This window comes from Lissotriton vulgaris, chromosome 6, assembly GCF_964263255.1.
Source record: "Lissotriton vulgaris chromosome 6, aLisVul1.2, whole genome shotgun sequence".
NCBI classification, from domain to species: domain Eukaryota; kingdom Metazoa; phylum Chordata; class Amphibia; order Caudata; family Salamandridae; genus Lissotriton; species Lissotriton vulgaris.
In genome coordinates, this window is record NC_141694.1 from 1,029,178,155 (window position 1) to 1,029,197,972 (window position 19,818).

Sequence of the window (19,818 nt, forward strand, 5' to 3'; positions counted from 1 at the left end):
TTTGGTTGAAGGGTATAATGGTACCCTTAAACTAAAGCTAGCGAAGATTCAGGCTACGACTGGTCTTTCGTGGCCTGACGCTTTACCCTTAGCTTTACTGTCAACTAGGGCAACCGTACACTCCCGAGTAGGGCTCAGTCCCTATGAAATAGTGTTCGGTCGTCCTGCGAATGTCTGGGGGGTCCCTAGACCGGGTGTGTTCTCTAGTCTTGAGTATCCAATGTTGATTGACTATCTTCATGATCTGACTGCTAAACTGAGGTTAATTCACCAACAGGTTTACGAAGCATTGCCGACGCAGACGGAGGGTCCAGGCCACCAGCTCCAGCCCGGAGACTGGGTGGTAACCCGCAACTTTGCCCGTAAGAAGAATTTGGAACCCCGTTTCACTGGACCCTACCAGGTCCTCCTTGCCACGAGGACTGCCGTTCGTTTAGAAGGCCGAAAAAATTGGGTGCATGCCACCCATACGAAGAAAGTTCCTATACCCTTACCGGCAGACTCGTGGGTGAGGAGGGGCATTGCTTCAGCTGAATCCGAAGGATTGCCGGTTTTTGTACCTTTTAGCGACGCACAACCTGTCGGAGAATCCTCAGTGCAGCAGAAAGACATTGTTGAACATTCGCCACCAAAAGACTCAAGACCGGAACATTCGACTGATCAGCAGGACTCTGTTCCCTCATCGGATCCTTTGTTTGATGAACATACCCGTCCTGGGAAAACTCGATACTTTTTGCGTTCCAGCACTAAGGACAAATAAAAAAATTTCGTTTTGTCCCTTGACAAATGCATTTCCCGTTTTCCACGATCAGTCTGAACACCCGAATCATTGTAATTATTTTTGTATATATTGAGTTTTGTTCCATATGTATTTTTGCTTCCACAGCTGAGAGACATTTTTGCATACATTGTGAATAAAGGCCGTAGGGCTGCGCGTGTACTTCCTTCTGGTTAGTAGGTCTTGACGCTAGGTTAAAGACTGTCGGTTCCTGGGAACTCCTGGGGGTTGACTACTGCTACACAGAACGAAGTGCGTCAAGAAACGTTGCGGACGGTCATAGGGGATGGCGTTTTCAAAGCTGATGGACTTGGAAGAAGCTCAGGCGCAAAGATTCAAACTGCAACAACTTATTCGTACCAAATGTTTTATGTTTCAAATGTTCGTATTGCTTTTGACTGTTTCTGCACTATTGGCGGGTGGGGTGTATTACATGATGTCGTACTTCTTACCTTCTGCCATACCTACTCCTACTTCTGACCCTAAACTTACCTCCACTGCATCCCCTCATTCTTTCCATATCCTACCCGAACACGAGCAGGCTAGACGTGCAGAATTCCGAAATAATTCCTTTATTCAGCTTCTTCATCAGCACCAGTTAGTGGTTAATACTACTAATTGTTGGGTATGTGGGCTGATGCCACATACCACGGATAAGGGAATTCCATATCTGGTCTTACCGTATAGTTCCCAGGGTTCAGCTCGAGCATTCCAGACAATGTTTCGAAGCGCACTAGATTCTTACCCCAGTCGAGAGCCACGTTCTCCCTACTTTGGCCCTGGCTCGTATCATAAGCCTTTGTCTATAGCGATAGAAGACTTAGATAGAGATATCTATGAGCCGTCGCTCATCCCAGAGGAAGAGGTACAAGCCTATAGGGTCCTGAGTAAGGTCGAGTATAGTGCGCTCACGAGTGAAAAACAGCTTAAAAGCTCGCCTCCGATATGGGTCGTACCCCACATTGGTAATTTTTGTTTAATGGGTCGTGGCCGAAGATCGAAAGCTCGACTTGGAGAGAGTGCTTGCACCGAGAATTACATTCTGCCGATGGTCTCGTCCCCTGTGTTTCTGGCTGCCAAGGGTACATACTTTGTCTGCCATGATCGTGCGTATGCAGGGTTGCCCTCCGACTTTGTGGGCTCATGTTTTATCGCAAACTTGTTGCCTCCGACGTTCACTGTAGATGCAGACTATCACAAAACTAGAGTTGTGAGAGGCGTAATTAGCGAAGAGGACACTGCCGGTCAAGAGGCAGGAGACTTTTTCAAGGGTTTCCTCCCGTTTTGGGGGCCTATGGTTAATAGTAGGAACCTGAGACAGTTGACTCGAGTGGTGGAATCGACAGCTAATATTACTGCCAGTGCCCTTGGTAATATCACCACAGAACTTCAGGCGGATAGGCTTATGACGTTACAAAACCGTATGGTTTTAGACGTGATCTTAGCAGATCGAGGTGGGGTATGTAAGGTGATCCATTCGAGCTGCTGTATTTTCATTCCAGATAACGCTCCGACCGTCTATCAAGCCATCTCAAAGTTGCATAAGATCTCTGAATCCATACACGTGGATGTAGGGGATTGGACGCTACTTGGGTGGTTTTGGGGCCTGATGTCGACTTGGGGTTGGAAGATTCTGATGATTATCGGAGTTGTTGTGGCATTCCTGTTCACGTGTTGCCTTTGTGTGCAGTGTGGTCCTGCCTTATGTGGCCTCTGTGCTACAACGTGTATAAGACAGCCACCTGTTACCAAGGGGACTCGGTTGGACAGAGCTATGTTGCAGCAACATCTAGATGGTCTGATGAATATCGAGTATGATTCCGACTAGTGCTTGCCTACATGAGGGCAAAAGGAGCGTCTGAGGTTCCGGGACGATTGTAAGTGATGTTTTCGACTCGCACGAATATGGTCGAGTCTGGTATCTACGAACCGCAAATGACGAGTTTAGTGGGTGTGCGCAGTTTCGCTGTGCTAACTCAAACCGTTCGTTTGTTACGTGGGTTTTTCATCTGTACCCACGGGTTCCATCTTAGATATAGCATCCATTTTGTTTCTTGCCCTCAAGTAGCCAGCGAACGGACGTTGTCCGCTTCGCGACCCTGGGATTCCCAAGACATCCGCGGAAGACACATGTTCTTTGAAATTGTCTTTATGACGAGGGGGATGATACTGTAAGGCAGATGGCCCCGCTCGAGGCTCATCTTGCCGTGCCGGACTATTGTCTCAGCCGTGCATTTCATTAGGCACGTCCCTTTGATGCCTGTAGCTCGTGTTTCCTGATACCTCCCCTTTTACACCCTTTCCGATCTCCCCACTGTATCTGCCTTCCTCTACACCTGTTCTGGTTCCTTCTTCGATCTGTTTACTGCCGATTGGAATGTACTAATGGTGGGAAGATGGGTTTTTACAGTTGGGAACCGCCAAATGTTTCTGTGCTTATGCTCCGGACCTTGAATGCATCAAAGCGACCCCTCTCGGGGATAATTATGGGAACCGAGTTGTAAACCTTTGTGTACCATGATAGCTTATGGGAGAAATCTGTATAAAAGGAGCGATCCACAGTAGCAAATTGAAGCAGTCTCCTCGAACTTACACTCGTTGTACTTCCTGTGACTTCTGTGTTCCCTGCAGTAAATAAACCTCGAATCTTTGACGCCGAAGGAAGTGTCCTGTGTCTCTGTCATTTGTACGCCGGAACAGGTAACCCACAAAGGTTTCAGGTGTTGTCCCCTGGCACCGCTGGGTCTTAAATAACCCAGTCCTTCACCTGAGACCTTGAAAGCACGGATGTAGGAGAGTGGGTTCTGCTTCGATAGTTACCCCCACTTTTTGCTGAAGTTTCACTGTTTTCGACTTTAGTTTGGCTGGGGCCCTGCTATCCAGGACCCCAGCCTAGCTGCTTCCTCTCTAAAATGATTCCATGTACTTTAGGAACACTCCAGATTGGATACTGGGGTACCCTTATGAGTCCCTAGTATATGGTACACTAGGTACCCAGGGCATAGGTACCCCAGAGGCCTACTAGGGGCTGCAGCATGTATTATGCCACCCCTGGGCAGCCTTCCAAAATGACACAACAGGTCTGCTACAGCAGCCTTTGTAAGGTGGTGTATGCACCCCTTACTTAGATATAGGATCCCTATATCACTGCACATATTACTTAGATATAGGTTCCCTATATCTACCTTATATCCCTGCACATATAAACCTATCAGTCAGCCCAATGGCAGGGCTTATCAATCCTGAAAGCAGGGTGCTGGGTTTTGTGTGAGAGGGTACCCATGCATGAGCAGGGCCCCTCTGCAGCCTTTAGAATCTATTCTCCGGGGTTGTTCTGTGATGCAGCCAGGCCATATACTCTTAAGTGCATTATAACCTCGCAGTAAATGCTAACTTTGGAATGGCTGCAAGGAAACATGTTGTGTTTGGTGTCAAACACCTTGGAATCATACCTCCACACGAGTACTGGTGGCGGAGGTATGATTCCACCCTCCTAGAGGGAGAAACATGGCCACACCGGTACACCCGGTACCAGCTTAACAGAACCCTGGCAACACAAAATGGATGCTGCAGCCACAGACACAAGTCTGGCCTCCTGCTGCTGGACGAAACTCCAGCAGGGGAGGCCTGGACAATAGGTTTCCTGTCACAGGGAGGTGTAACCACCTCCCAGACAGGCTTTAGTGTATTGGGGCTGGGTGGGTCCACTCCAAGAGTGCGTTGAAGTTTGCACTGGGGGCACATTGGTGCCCCTGTGCATAGCCCAGTTCACACTGGTTGCAGGGGCTACCAGCCCCTGCTCTGGTGCGAAACTGGACAAAGGAAATGGGTGTAGCCACCCTTCTTTCCAAACCCTCCCATAGGTGGGTCTCCAGAGTTTGTCCCACCCCTTCCTTGGGTATAAAGTAGGAACCCCTGACTACAGGACTTTAGATTTACCTGGATGAAACTCTGATACTGAATCCTGGAACTTCGACAATCTACAAGGTGCTAGATGACTGAAGGATCTCCCTTGGAGTAAAGGAGTTACCCCCCTGCGTGGCAGGCACCAAAGACGCATCTGACCGGTTTGCATCTCTGAAGCTCCAGTCCGACTCAGAAGAATTTGCAACACAGGAGGTGGGTTCCCAGACTTCTCAGAGGCCGACCCGAGCTCCCAGCAAAGCTGAGACCCATAGCCCTCGTGGGGACCAAGGAACCGGAACCCCTGGACACCGTGCACATTTGAAAGTGCACATGCTTCTTGACGACCAATGAGGCTGTGCATTAGGTTACCTGTAGCGAAGATCCCGAGAAGCTATTCCACTGAAGATTGCTGGCCTACACTCCTCAAGTGTTCAGTGAGTCGGCCCTTTGTGTTTTCTCTTGAGGTACCTTTGCGATCCCTGGTCTGTCGACCTGTAAATTGATACTGGTATAGCGCACTACTCACCCGCAAGGGTCTCAAGGCGCTTGTACGAATACCGCTGTGGAACCCATCCTGGCTTTCCCTGTGAGGCGTCCACTCCTGGGCATCCCCAAGGTGGAGGCCAGGCATCCTTAGCGTTGTGGGGGTCGTTGTGGAGATTAAGCAAGCTATTGCCCAGAGTTGCAGAGTGGGACTCCATGATTGGAATAGGCACCGAGGCGAGAATTATCAGGTCTGTGGAATTTTGAGCCCAAGACCCGCCGATGTGGGGAATTGAACCCTGGTCCCGGACTAGACCTCTGCATCAGGGTCTGCCGCTCTAATCATTGAGCCACACTTCTCCACCCTGTGGGTCCCGGAGAAGGCATCTTGAACTTTCCTGGGGCTTCCCTGATTGCTCCAGATGTGTCCTGACTCTCCATCGCTTGGGTAGTTCCCTGGACTGTGCTGGTCCACACCGAATCATCTTTTCTCTTCCTGCGTGGGTTGCTGGTGCCAAGGCTTGTTGTGTTCAATCCAAGCACTGATACCGCAGCACTCAACATCCTTTGTGGGACAGCTTGAATCCAGCTCCTGCTCATCATCGACACCTCCTGGTCCTCGTGGCTGCAGAGTCAAGCTTCACCTCTTCGCACCTGAAGCACCAGACATCGGTGGGCATTTGTCTATCGTGCCCTTGGTCATGGCAAGTGACCCAGACTCTGTCCCCTATGCTTTCAGGTTCTTCACATATTCGATCCAGGCTTGGATCACACCGAACACTTTCCGTCTTCACGGCAGCAGCACTTTTCAGCAGATCGCCATTGAAATCAACGACGATTCCCGACACCATTTGACACCTATGCAACCGGCTTCCCTGTGTGAGGTAACTTGTGTACTCTGGTGCTCCTTTGGGTGTTGGCCCTAGAACCCCCTAAGTCTAAAGGGGTTTGCTCAAAGTCTTCTCCTAAGTGTCCTTTAACTTTCCGCATGGAAGCTAACGGCACTCGCGACTGTGTTCTCACTCTGCACGCGTTCTTGGAGGGTCCCCTGTGTCACTACCTTGCGGGGTCCCAGTGATTCTATGTGCTCTAGGCACTGTGTCTAGTCAAGTCGTGGTTCTTATACCACTTTCTTAATATATGGTTTGGTCTCCTCTTGGGGCCCAGTGTATATTGTGCTATTTGCTGAAGTTCTGTTGTGTTTAAATTGTGTATCTTGCTCGGCAATGTCATAAAGAGATTACGAGAGAGTGTTTAGTAATAAATACATATATTTTACATATACCATGTGTGGTTCTCCTTTCATTTAGACATTCAAGAGGTTATAATGTGGAAAAACCAAGCTGCTTTACACTCCTTCAAGACTTAGCCTGAAGGCTGCTCTCCATAGCTACCACTAGGATAGCTTTCAATAAAGGTTGTCTTCAAACCTATCATTAATAAGGGTTGTTTGGACTGGTGCAAGGTGTCCACTATAACTAGTGGACAGCATATGCAAGGCCAACTTCTCATTACCGAATCCATGGATATTTTGTTGTCTGCACAGAGACGTTAACCCACTCATCTCTAGACCGAGGTGGGGGTGAGGTCAAGCTTCTCAACCCTGTGCTGTGTATCAGTCATTATTTCACTAATAATGGGGATCTCTTTCCAAGAGGTCTAAAAAAATCTTCTTTAAATACTTTTGTCCCTAACTACAGTAGGTTGTTTTTGTAAAGGAAATGCTAAAGGGATTAACCAAGACCTTAACAGACTTTAAAAATAATTAGAAAAAGTTGTCAATTCAAAAATCAGAATCTAAAGATAATGTTTGGAGTTTTTGTGGTGTGATCAGGTTTTGGCTGAGTAGTCCAACAAATGCAAAGTCGTAGACCCCACCCCTAATCCACCAATGAAGGAAGCTGTCTCTATATATAGTATCCCAAAAAGAGGTATAGTGTGCACATAGTCCAGTATGTCCCCAAAGGTTTGGCAGAGGTTTATGTAGATAATACCTTACTCTCAAGTTAGGGGTAGCTGGGCTGAGCAGTTTGGCTTATTAGAGGGTAGTGTGAATGCATTTGTTGTGTATACTCATATAAGGTAGGACCACACACTCAATGACTTAACTCCAGGCCAATGGTTGTAAACATTTTACTTTCCTTACTTTTATTTTAGGAACCAAGTAAACTCAGTTACATACATGTAAATTTTCCAATTATGCAATATTTTCCAATATTCTTGGTAATAGGTTTGTATAGCAGCAACCAATACTTTTCACATACATGAAACGCGTTTTAGTCTATTAGAAGATAATTTGTATACATGCCACCACTGAGCGCAGTGTCGGTCGTAGGGGCTGTGACCACTCATAAGGTGTGGAATTCAGTATCTTCGCAGTTAGTGGGGGCAATGAGTGGGAAAGGTTTCAGCAGCCAACACTAGTACTGCCGCAGTTGCTGGCTGTGGATCGAATGAGTTTCTACCAGCATCGGACTGTCCTTTGAGCTGTCACAGCCTAGCAGGTGGTGCAGGAGGAGGCCGAAAGGGCACCTTGCAGGAGGGCAAAGGATCTCGAGCACGGGGATGTGTACAGCTGCGGTCTTGGGGCTAGGAAGAACCCTCAAGGTAGAGGAGGCCTTCTGGCTGAGGTGCTGTCTTCTGGCAGGGCAGAGTTGTGTCGGCACAAGTGCCGGTCCTCCACCACATCTCGGGTAGTAGCAAATCATGTCAACAGGAGTGTTGGTCCTCAACTGCGGCTGTTCTTAGAGTTCTCTTGTAGCAGGGTTTTGTGTCGACACAGTTGTCAATCCTCCCTTTTGTGGTTCTTGTAGGCTTTGTACAGGAGGATGTCGTGGAATAGAGTCTCTAGTCTGGAGGGAGGTTCTTGACACTTTGGTGAATGTTGCAGGGTCTCCAGGGTTTCTTGGAGGCTGGGCAGGGTTTCTGGAAGGACAGCAGTTCCAGTGGTTGAACCAGATGCAGGTGGTGGGGTTCTTACCTGGTTCGGTCTGCAGTGGTTCAGTTCCTGGTCCAGCAGCAGTCCTGGTCCATCTTCTTCTTTGGTCCATCGAATCTGAGGAACAAGGCCCTTGGGAACCCTTAAATACTAAATTTAAGGGCCTTACTGAGATCGGGGGCAGTAGCCAAGGGCTACTGTCCAATGGCTACTGTCCCGTAGGGTGACTATACCCTTTGGGTGCCTCCCCCTTTCGGGAGAGGGCCACACCTGAGTTCCTATTGGGCCTAAATCTCCAATTCAAGATGGAGAATTTGCAAGAGAGGGATTTATCTCGGCTCCTGGTGACCCTAGGGGTGTGGCAGGCTGTAGAGACCCTCCTACTCTGCTGACTAATTTTCCTGCCTGTCCTGCTGCCAAAAGCGGGCTTGGACAGGAGGGTGGGCTTTTCCACTAGTTGGAGCTGCACACCACAAGCTGAGAGCCTTTGAGGCTCATCACCAAGTGTGGCTGTTCCTGCCAGGGGTAAGGTGTGAAGCACCTCCATCCAGAGCAGGCTTTGATCCTGACCCAGGAGCAGACAGGCTGTCACCCCATGAGGTCTGATACCTGTCTGATGGTGGCTGGCTGACAGGGACAAGCCAGCCAATACACTAAAAGTTGGTAATTTTTCAGGGAGCGTCTCTGAGATGTCCTCTGAGTGCATTTTATAATGAATCCAATGCTGGCATCAATGTGGGTTTATTGTGCTGAGACGTTGGTACCAAACTTCCCAGTTTTTAGTAAAGCCATTATGGAGCATTGGAGTTTGTAATGACAACCTTCCAGCTCATGTATTCAAAATGGCTTCACTGCACTTACAATGTCTGTGAATGGCAGACATTGCAGAGGCATATAGCTAATGCAGACATGCCCTAACCTGTGGTATGGTGCACCCTTCCTTAGGGCTGTAAGGCCTGCTAGAGGGGTGACTTACCCATGCCACAGTTATTGTTGGTAGGCACACACAGGGATGTGCGGTATGACAACTCTTCAGTTTGGACTGCACCAACATACGCAGTCTGCAATGGAAGTGTGTAGGTGTTATGCCAAGGGGTTTCTGAGGAAGGTATAATAAATGCTGCAGCCCTCAGAGGCCCTTCTCAGGTCACAAGGTCCCTGGTACCAGGGGTACCTTTTACAAGGGACTTACTTGTGGCCAGATGTGTGCCAATTGTGGAAACAAAGGTACAGTTTTGGGAAAGAACACTGGTGCTGGGCCTGGTTAGCAGGGTCCCAGCACACACTTGGTCAGGTTGACATTAGGTATCTACAAAAAAACGTTAGGGAGTAACGATGCAAAAAGGAAAACTTTCTTTTAAGAGTCATTCTGTTTCTCTGCCAAAATCTCTCCTTGCCACAGACACAGACCACTCATCATTTACTTGCTGTTCTTGTTAGGTTAACAGTATTGTTTCCTTTTTGGAGTATTTGGCAAGAAAAATTCAATAAATGGATGGTGTTGGAATTGACACTTTCTAGTTGGCTGAGGCGATGCCCTAGCCAGGCAGAATCTACCACTCCCGTCAAGGGTGGGAGTTTACTGATTACACTTCCTGTAAAACCTGCGCTCACCCTTGGGTAGCTTAGCATCGAGCAGTCAGACTTATCACAGAGGCAATGTGTAATGCATTGGCACAGCACTCACTCACAATAAATATATTTTGCGTCACAAAATAGACTTCACACATGACCTATGTAAATAACTTTTGTATTCAATGAATCAAATAATCAATCAGTGGTTTGTAAAGCATGGCTACTCACCCGTGAGGGTCTCAAGGCACTGGGGGAGGGCTGCAGATCTGTTTGAGCACTGGGTTAATTTGACGAGCCAGGCCTTGAGGTCCTTCCTGAATTGGGACAGTGATGGGGTTTGCCCGAGGCAGCGTCATGGTGTTCCAGGTCTTGGCAGTGAGGTAGACGAAGGATCTTCCTCCAGTTCTGCTCTTGCAGATCTGTAGGATGTCGGCCAGGGACAGTTGGGCAGAGTGGAGGGGTCTGTTGGGTGAATGGAATGAGAGGCCGTGATTCAGGTATGCTTGTCCGGTGTTGAGGCAGGACCTGTATGCGTCAGTGAGGAGGTTGATGGTTATTCTTCTGTTAACTGGGTGCCAGTGGAGTTTATGCAGGAGTTTGTTCATGCGGCGGGGGATGTTTAGGATCAGTCTGGCTGTGCATTTTTGATGTTCTGGAGCTTCCAGAGGAGTTCTGGGTGACACCGGCGTAGAGTGAGTTGCCATAGTCAAGTCTGCTGCTGATGAGGGCATGGTGACCGTCTTCCTGGATTCGGTGGGGATCCACCTGAAGGTCTTCGGAGCAGGCAGAGCATGTTGAGCATGTTGAGCATAACGAGGAGACAGCATTGATCGGGTGGTTCATTGTGACCAAGGGGTCCAGAATGATGTTGAGGTTTTGTGCATGGTCCATGGGTGCCGGAGGTGTTCCCAGTGCGGTGGGCCACCAGGAGCCGTTCCAAGCGGGGGGTGGCGGATCCCAGGATGAGGACTTCTGTCTTGTCTGAGCTGAGCATGAGGCAGCTGTCTCTCATCCATGTGGCGACGGCTTTCATCCCTTCGTGGAAGTTGTTCTTGGCTACTGGGGGTTTATTGGGGAGGGAGAAGATAAGTTGGGTGTTGTTGGCGTAGGAGATGATGTTGAGTATGTGGTGCCTGATGATGACTGTGAGTGGGACCATGTAGACTTTGAAGAGGGTGGGGTTCAGGGAGGAGCCCTGGGACACTCCACATATGCTCTCTGTAGGTTCTGAGAGTTATGGTTGTAGTCTGACCCGCTGTGTTTGGCCGGTGAGGAGGAAGTGGATCCAGTCCAGGGCTTTGTTATGGATGGGGATGTTGTGGAGTCGTGTGATTAGGGGGTACAGTGGCGTAGCTAGGGCTTGTGGCAGCCGGGGCTATCCTTCAGATTGCTGCCCCCCCCTGGGGGGTGCTGGGAAAAAAGGACGGCGAGCACCTGAAAGAGGTCAGAGAGACACGTAGTATCGCCGCTAATAGTTACCTTGGTCATGCAAATTACATGCACATACATGACACAGTCTAGGGCTAGACAGCCCCCGTCCCCAAAATAGTGCCACCTGGGGCGGACCGCCCCCACCTAGCTACGCCGCTGAAGGAAAAGCAGAAGGAAACCCAAAACTTACATCAGTTCTACCTACCCTGTTTATGACATCTCACTCATAACATCACAGCTTGTGCAGGACTCTTGTCCCCTGTACCCTATCTGCCCCGTACAAGACCTCAGCAATGTCTGCAGACGAGTCCATCACACTGGGTTTGACCACAATTCCCCTGGCAGCACCTTCAGGATACTACAGGTGTGTCCAATGCACCTGATCACTAGTCTAACTTGAGTTCTGCAGTTGGGGCAGTTCCAGTCAGTGGAAGCCTACTCGCTCCACCCAAGCCCCCCATGAGAGCTCTGTAGAAACCATCCCACGTGCCTCTACCACTACCCACCACCCCACCTGCGGCACAGTAGGACACTTCAAGGGAACGGGTCCTATCCGGGGGTGTCAGGCACCATAGCTGATTCACCCACCGTCATCGGGGAGTGGTGGTAGGGGTGCCAACAATCATTGCATTTTCATCACATTCTGCAGCATGCCACATGCGTGCAGAGACAGAAACATAACTACATACCTTACAGCTGGCTATCACATTTATTTATTTATTTATTTCGACTTATATAGCGCATTATCACCCCGGGGTCTCTAAGCGCTGTTAGGGGAATCCATGCTGCTCTAGGTTAGTGTGTTTATTCCCTAGCTTAATCTGTTTGTCTGAACCTGTGTAACAACTAATTTATGTGCATAGACTTTGCTGATTGTTGTTAGCAATGCTTGTTTGCTTTGCAATGCTTGTTTGTTTCTTTGCTGTTTGCAGGGACCTATGCTTGTTGCAGACTTGGTGCATAACCCCCTGCTCAAATGTGTTGTTCACGTGTATCTGAGTATCCTGGGTTTCTCGTGCTGCGCATGCAAATGAGGACACTGAACACTATAAATAGGAGCGCTCGACAACGTGCTGATGCTTCGCTTCTTTGCATCGTAGCACAACGAGGGCTCCGAAGCTGATCCAGCCACGAGGATTCTGCGACCCCAACCTTCTCCCTCCTTCTTTTCCTTCCCTCTTGCTCCCGTACGTACCTGCTCCTGTTCCCCTCAGTTCCTATTTCCCCACAACAGTCGAGCCCCTGGACCTCGCCGGAAACAGTCCCTGCCTTCGGACCTTGCCGGTGTTCTAACTATATTTCCACCCCCGTCGTTTTGTACACCCCCTACGTCAGAGGGGTGTCGATTCATGCAGGTTCTGCCTGTGTATTCGTGCTTCCTCGTCTGGCTGCACACCCTGCGAGTGTCACTCACTCTGCGCATGCGTGCTTCGGTTTATTGATTTTATTTATGCGTTTTTCTCTCGTGACATTACCAATCTGGCAACACTGGTTGCGGCGGCATTCATAATTTATTTGGGGACAGTGACACTACTGTCACTAAATAAATGATAAATGCCGCCGCAGCGGACCTCGAGTGCAGCGCGGCCGCCCCCCTCCCCCCCTCGAGTGCAGCGCGGCCGCCCCCCTCCCCCCGTCGAGTGCAGCGCGGCCCCCGCCCCCTCCCCCCCTGGGGTGCAGCGCGCCCCCCCCCCCTCGCTCCGCCGCTGAGAGGATTGTTGTTGTAGCCGCGGGTGCGGTGAGGCAGGGCTCCTTGTAATGTCTTCATGTTTGATGGGGCCACAGAGGGTAACACAGGCAGAAGTCACCTGCACCAGGTGTTCACTACAATCCAATGAGTCTCAGTAACTGAGTGTTTACAAGACTGATGCAACAAGAGGAGGCATGAAGTATGTTCACACAGAGATGTCAGGCGGTGAATGCAGCCGAGAGCCGCAGTCCTGCGCCCTGAGACCCCCGAGACCCCTCTATGCCTCCTGCAGACCTGGGGTGCAGGGCTCACTTCACCAACACTTCACAACAGGAACAGAACTGAAGCTTACACGCCAGCATGTTACAGAAGCAAACATTAGATTACATGAGACAAAAGTGACAATCGTGAGCAAACAAAATACATGAGGAGCAAACGGTGCACAGGAGGAGAAAGTGACGTGTGCAGCGAACAAAGTACAAGCAAAGGCATAATACTGCACCGGAAACTGACGGCTCCACCGCTGTTGTCTACACATACTGAAGGGCTCGGTCAGTGATGCAGGGTGGCATCTGCTCATGTATCTAAACATAGCTCACTCACTCCTGATCCTCACTCAATCCTGACTCTCACTCCTGACCTGGCCCTCACTCACTCCTGACCCTCACTCAATCCTGACCCTCACTCACTCCTGACCCTCACTCAATCATGACTCTCACTCCTGACCCTCACTCAATCCTGACCCTCACTCAATCCTGACTCTCACTCCGGACCTGGTCCTCACTCACTCCTGACCTGGCCCTCACTCACTCCTGACCCTCACTCACTCCTGGCCCTCACTCAATCCTGACCCTCACTCACTTGTGACCCTCACTCAATCCTGACTCTCACTCCTGACCTGGCCCTCACTCAATCCTGGCCCTCACTCAATCCTGACCCTCACTCAATCCTGACCCTCACTCAATCCTGACTCTCACTCACTCCTGACCCTCACTCTATCCTGACTCTCACTCCTGACCTGGCCCTCACTCACTCCTGGCCCTCACTCACTCCTGACCCTCACTCACTCCTGACCCTCACTCAATCCTGACCCTCACTCAATCCTGACCCTCCTGACCCTCACTCAATCCTGACCCTCACTCAATCCTGACCCTCACTCAATCCTGACCCTCACTCAATCCTGACTCTTACTCCTGACCTGGCCCTCACTCACTCCTGATTCTGTGCCTGGTTTCATGCGCCTGCTGCTGTTCTCTGTGCATCTCAGCGCTTGAAACTTGGCTCTCCAAGTTTGAAAAGTCAATATTCGATGTGGGCCCTGGAGATGGCTTTGATGCCATGATTTAGATTTAGATTTACTTTTTTTTTTAAGTTAACAGAACCTTTATTGAATAGTAAAAATAATTTGCATTAAAATAACCGACATGGTTTCATAACTATTTCTTGCCACGCTTGGCGGTAGGTTTGGCAGAGTCCTTATCGGTGTTATCTTTGCTTGTGGGTGCAGCCTTTGCTGCCGGTTCCCACTTCTTTTCACTGGTCTTTTCCTTGGTTGCCACTTTGGCAGCCACCTTGTCCTTGGGCTTTTTCGCTGGAATTTTGCTAGCTTTGTCCGAGTCCACCTTTGCTTTAGGAACAGCAGTCTCACCTTTACTGCCACTTTTTTCGCAGCCTTCTTAGCCGCATCACCAGGTGCTTTTGGCTTCTTAGCAGCTGCTCCAGAAGTTTTAGGTTTCCTGGACACAACTTTCTTGGCTTTGGGCACCGGTTCTCCATTTGGGTCACTGTTCTCAGATACCTTCTTCAGAGTTTTCAGTCTGGCTGGTGCCAGCTTGAACCTTCCTGTGGCACCTTTCGCTGTAGAGTTGGTCGGTCTCATCAGAAGGCCCTGCTCCATGCCCTTCTCCAGCGCTCGCCTCAGCAGTACTCGGAGCCGCACAGAGTCCGCAGACTGGTAGGTGGTGAGGATGTATGTGCGGATGGAAGGCACCGTAGCACCTTTGCGGTCGGTGTTCTTCCTCAGGGCTTCCAATACCATGCTCAAGGTCGAGGGGTGAATAGGAGCATCTGTTGCTTTTGGTACTTTGAGGGCTTTTGCTTTCACCTCGGCAGCTGGTTTAGTAGGCACTGCTTTCGAAGAGTCAGGTTCGGCGGCCGTGGCGGCAGCAGCAGCAATCCTCTTAGAAGCCATTTTACAGAGAAAAGATGCTAAAAACAAATGCCCACCGAAAAATAGAATAAAAAATAAAAGCCTCTTACAGGACGGATACTATAATTTACACCACAGAAAGGCTCCTATCCTTTATTGTACAGTTAATTAAAACTCACAATATAAAACGTACATCATTAAAATACATGAGGGGCGTCCCTCTTGGCGCTGCATGATGAATCAAGAGATTCAGATTCTGCTGCCAGAATCAAAACAAAAAACAACAAAAAAACGAGTCCTTGTCATCTCGGTTTAGTCAAATCTTTATTCTTACAATAACGTTCTGTGGATTTCTTTCAGTCTTGAAATGCCTCCTTTTAATGTCACAAGCGAAGTTTAAGGAAGGCCCCAGAGCATTTCGGGATTGAAGTAGGGTGACCAACTTGCATGGGTGCCAATTCAGGGCAAAAATTGGCAACAAAAGTTACGTTTTACAGACAGAGGAGGTCACGCAATAGTATACAAGTAAGTAAATAGGCATCCAACACAAGTACAAGTCAAAATAAGGTTATATCAGGTTGAGACACCGCGCACTTCACAAATTGCGCAGGTCTTTTTGTGGTATTTCATAGGATTTAAGAATCTTGAAGCTCTAGGAAATTGCAAAGCTATCACTTTTTAGGCAACAGCGGTTTTAAAAAATAAAAGAATTGATAAAAGCATCCTCCTTAATATTTTGCAATGAAACTTTTACAAACATCTTCTTACAACCGACCTTGCACCATTTCCCCAAGGAATCCCACCCACAGGACTGCAGTAAATCGAGACCTTTTGTTTGCCTCTTTCATCCTAATTGTGGAGATAACCGCGCTGCTACACTACCTTGATCTTGAAGGTATTTTGGGGATTTGCTGAAACTTTCAGTGATAGGACAACTGGGCACAGATGAATACCAGAAGCCAATGTTGGCAGCAGTTTTACACGCAACGGTGCGAACTATGAAATGGATCTGCAGCTCATAAGCCAGAGAAAGATATTGGATCCACAGGAAGAGAAATGGCACTTGATGGGGAAAGTTTTTTGCAGGACCTTTTAGATGCAGAACTAAATATGTAAAGAAAGCAGCCCTTCTGCAAACCGATAACATCTCAGATGTTTCAAAACTGTGTATGTGTCCTAATCTGTGATGCTTGTTGCTTGCCTTAGTATAAATGATCTGTGAGACGCCATGCCTTCTTACATTCACGTTCACAACATATCAGTGCATTGCCTCATTTAAAGTAGGGCATCCAAACCAAGAAACTCAAGATAGTCACCAGAAGCAGGGCAGAGAGGTGAGTGAAGGAGGGGTGAGGGGGGGGCAGGGCAGGGCAGTGAGACAATATAGCAAACATTTCGAGATAAACTCCTGCATTGGCAGTTACAGCAGAAAGAAGAAATCTTTCACATCAGGCAGCGTAACATGAACTCTAGCAATGAACAACCCTCCAGCATTCAAGCAGCCTTTACATGTGCAGATTCACTACTTGCCGCATTTCCATCTCTTTGCAGCCGCCCGCCCCCCTCTGGCTCCCCCTCCCTCGGAATCACCGCACATTTTTTTTTATTCTGGCAGCAGAATCTGAATATCGCGATTCATCCATGTAGCGCCCAGAGGCACGTCCCTAATGGTAGAAAGCGCCTGGTATCCAAATGTGATTCAAACACTCCTAGGACCAGAGAGTGATACCTCCGTGGCACGCCACAACTTTTCTAACACACAAGCAACCAGCTACTGCGTCCTCAATTACTCTATTTCAAAAGTCAAAAAATTACTTTATTCTGGTTCAATTAGGAAAAACCATAAAAGTACATACATATAAGCCAGTTACGTTCATGACATTTGATAAATTTTTTTTTTTTTTAAAAGACAACTTAGTCCAAGTAAAATAGCTTAAAATACAAAATTGATACTAAAAACCAAACAATATATAAATCAGAGCAAAGTTGAAAGTGCATCGATCTTCTATTATAAAATGCACCTGTGGGGAATACAAAATTAAAAAAATGTAGCGATATTTAACCGCAAGCATTCTATTTCATTTTGACTAGAGATAGCTTTTGCAATCGCGCCAGACTCATGTTTCCCAAAATGTTGATACTAAAAACACACAAAAAAAAAATTCCGACCGAGGTTAGAAAGCAAATAGAAGGGGATTATGGACGGAGTGTTGAACATTGCAAGCACTCACCCCCAGTCAACTGATCTGGGTTAATCCATCATTGTTCTTTAGCTCACTCCGCCACCCCAGTTCAGACATGGCCATATGCAAATCAGTCTGACCCTGTGCCTCATGGGAACAGTCCAGCCCGAACTGCCAAGCCATGTCTTCCCTGGACCGGAAACAAGGATCTTAGGACCGGTTTTGGGTTCATAACCCTCATCAGCCAGGATAGCTTGACTCCAGTGGCATGGAGAGCACGGGACCCAAGTCTGAGCATACCCTTTCCACATAGGGTGAACAAAACAAACAGTGGCAGCCCTCTTCATTCATTTGTTGGTTGTTGTGTCACTCACATTTTTCTTCCACTTCCTAAAGTCTACAGCAGGGGGCTATGGGTCAACCCCCTTCATTCACTGACTAACTTTAAATTGTGATTGATGACGTTTTTCAGCCAGCTCACATGTGCACAGCCTCCTGAAAAGGAATTCGTGCATGTGCCATTACCAGGTCTTCCAATGCACAACGTGTTGTGTCTACACGTGCTTTACAGGGGTTGTGGGGTCGATAAAGCGCTCCGTGGCCTACCGGGTGCACTCAGCGCTAAATAATACTGAAGACCATGTAACCAAACCGCCCCAATCCACCCCAGTCCGGGACTACAACGAGATAGCGCCTACTCAAGCTCTCACCGGCAGGGGGCGTCCTTCCACCACCCACAGGGGAGAAGCACATAAACCCAGACCACCCGGAGGGACCACCACAACCACATGACCTACTCATCAGTCTGAACTCCAAGCATCCCTCAGGAAGAACCACCACAGAGACCGCCCCCACCCAAGGCCAGGCCACCTGTCGGGGGCGCCACTACAAGAACCAGACCGCCTACCGGAAGAGCCACCTCAGAAGCCAGCACCACCGAATGCCACCGGATTCACTGCAGGGGGCGCCCCACAAATTCCCCCAGCCCTTCCCGTGCACAGCCTGCTTGCATTCTGAGGCGCACAGGCCTCCCCCTGCTTTGAGGCGCATAGGTGATTCCCAAAGATTGATTTGGTAGCAGGCTTCCTAGCAGCCAAGATGATGTCTGCAACTTCCTTGGGATGGGAAAAGGACACTGTCTGGCACCATTCAGTCTCACTTGTACTGCCGCAGTGTTTGGGGCTCAGGGTGCGGAACCAGACCACCATACTGCAAGAACAAGATCACACTGTATGGTAAAGGGAGCAAAGTATTGAATGCCAGCTGATCAGCATACCAGATCCTCATTGGCTGAATAGGATCAGCCGTGCTCCATCTTTGTACAAAACTTTCAATGGAAGCAGTCAGTGGCTACTTGTACAGCCGACCCCGACCAGATGAACCTAAATGCATCCCCAAGAATCCATTCAGTGAGAAATGTATAGCACAAAACGGAGGACATTCCCTGTTCTAGGTTGAGGTGAATGAGTCTGTGGAAATCCCAACATAGAGATCACCACCACGGTCACTTCAGGGTGAAGATTCCACTTGTCTCCAGCGAGAGAAGAGCCTCTGCTTTCACATTGAGGGAACCTGAAGAGTAAGCTGGTAATGGGAAAATTCCCCATCGTTGCACCCCTGCCAGAGGTGAATCGTCTCCCAACACAGGGTCAATTACAGCAATCTTCTCAGTCGATTTATATATTAGATGCTGCTGGAGCAGTCTGATAGAATCGGATTGTTGCCATCCGAGATGGAGGCAAGAAATGCTTTTAGAACAGTATGGACAGCCAACAACTGCAGCACAAAGAACACCCATTTGGGCATCCGAGGCCAATAAAGCAGCATTTGTGATTACATTAGCCTGTTTTTGACAAGGGCTAAAGGAAATGGTTGAAGGAGTCTATTCATTAGTGCAGATCTGATTGGAGGATGATCTACACTGAAGTGAAGAAGCAATGCCTTGGCAGTCATGTGGCACGAACAGGATGTACGAGGCAGATCAGATATAAGACATGCAGAATCAAGATCCTTTCTCAGTCAAAAACAAATCTATTGAGTATCCACAATCTTTTGAGGAAAAGTCATCATATGGGTCATTCAGACACTTATGTTCTCCAGTATTGGATCTTTCATAGATTAAACATGCCTGAAACATTCTCCGTCGAAGTGGGGGTGCTATAGATTGGGAAGTTGTTGACAGAGACTTTGTGAAGAAACTTGATTCTGAAGAAGCAGTAGCTTTGATTTGTGAAGTCTCTGATTGTGATTTGGGTGCATTTTCAAAAGCACAATGGGTGCAGGAGATGAAATCTGATTCTATTTTGAAAGAAGTTCTTTCTTTAAATAAGAATGGAGCACCACGAGAAAATATGGTGTCTATTGGAGTTAGACCATATTGGAAACTCTTGGATGAATTATCAGTGTGCAATCATGATGTCATTATAAGAGGTGATAGGTTTGTACCGCTAAGTGGTCTTCGTGTTCATATTTTTAAACTTGCCCATGAAGGTCATCTTGGCCAAGGGATGACTATTAAGAGGATCAAACAGGAGTTTTGGTGGCCAGGTATGGAGGATCAGATTAGAAAATGTGTTGAAAGTTTTGTCTTTTGTAAAGAAAGTGAGAAGAGACTTAAAGTTGACGCTCAAAAGTGTGTTGATCATATTACTGATCCAGGCAAGGCTTGGCATACTATTTGCTTAG

The 19,818-nt window shown here is 48.4% G+C and overlaps 1 pseudogene; it reads right to left on the reverse strand.

Annotated features, from left to right (window-relative positions):
• Positions 1-14,237: 14,237 nt before the first annotated feature.
• Positions 14,238-14,992, reverse strand: LOC147708371 (uncharacterized; annotated as a pseudogene).
• Between the last annotated feature and the right edge of the window lie 4,826 nt (positions 14,993-19,818).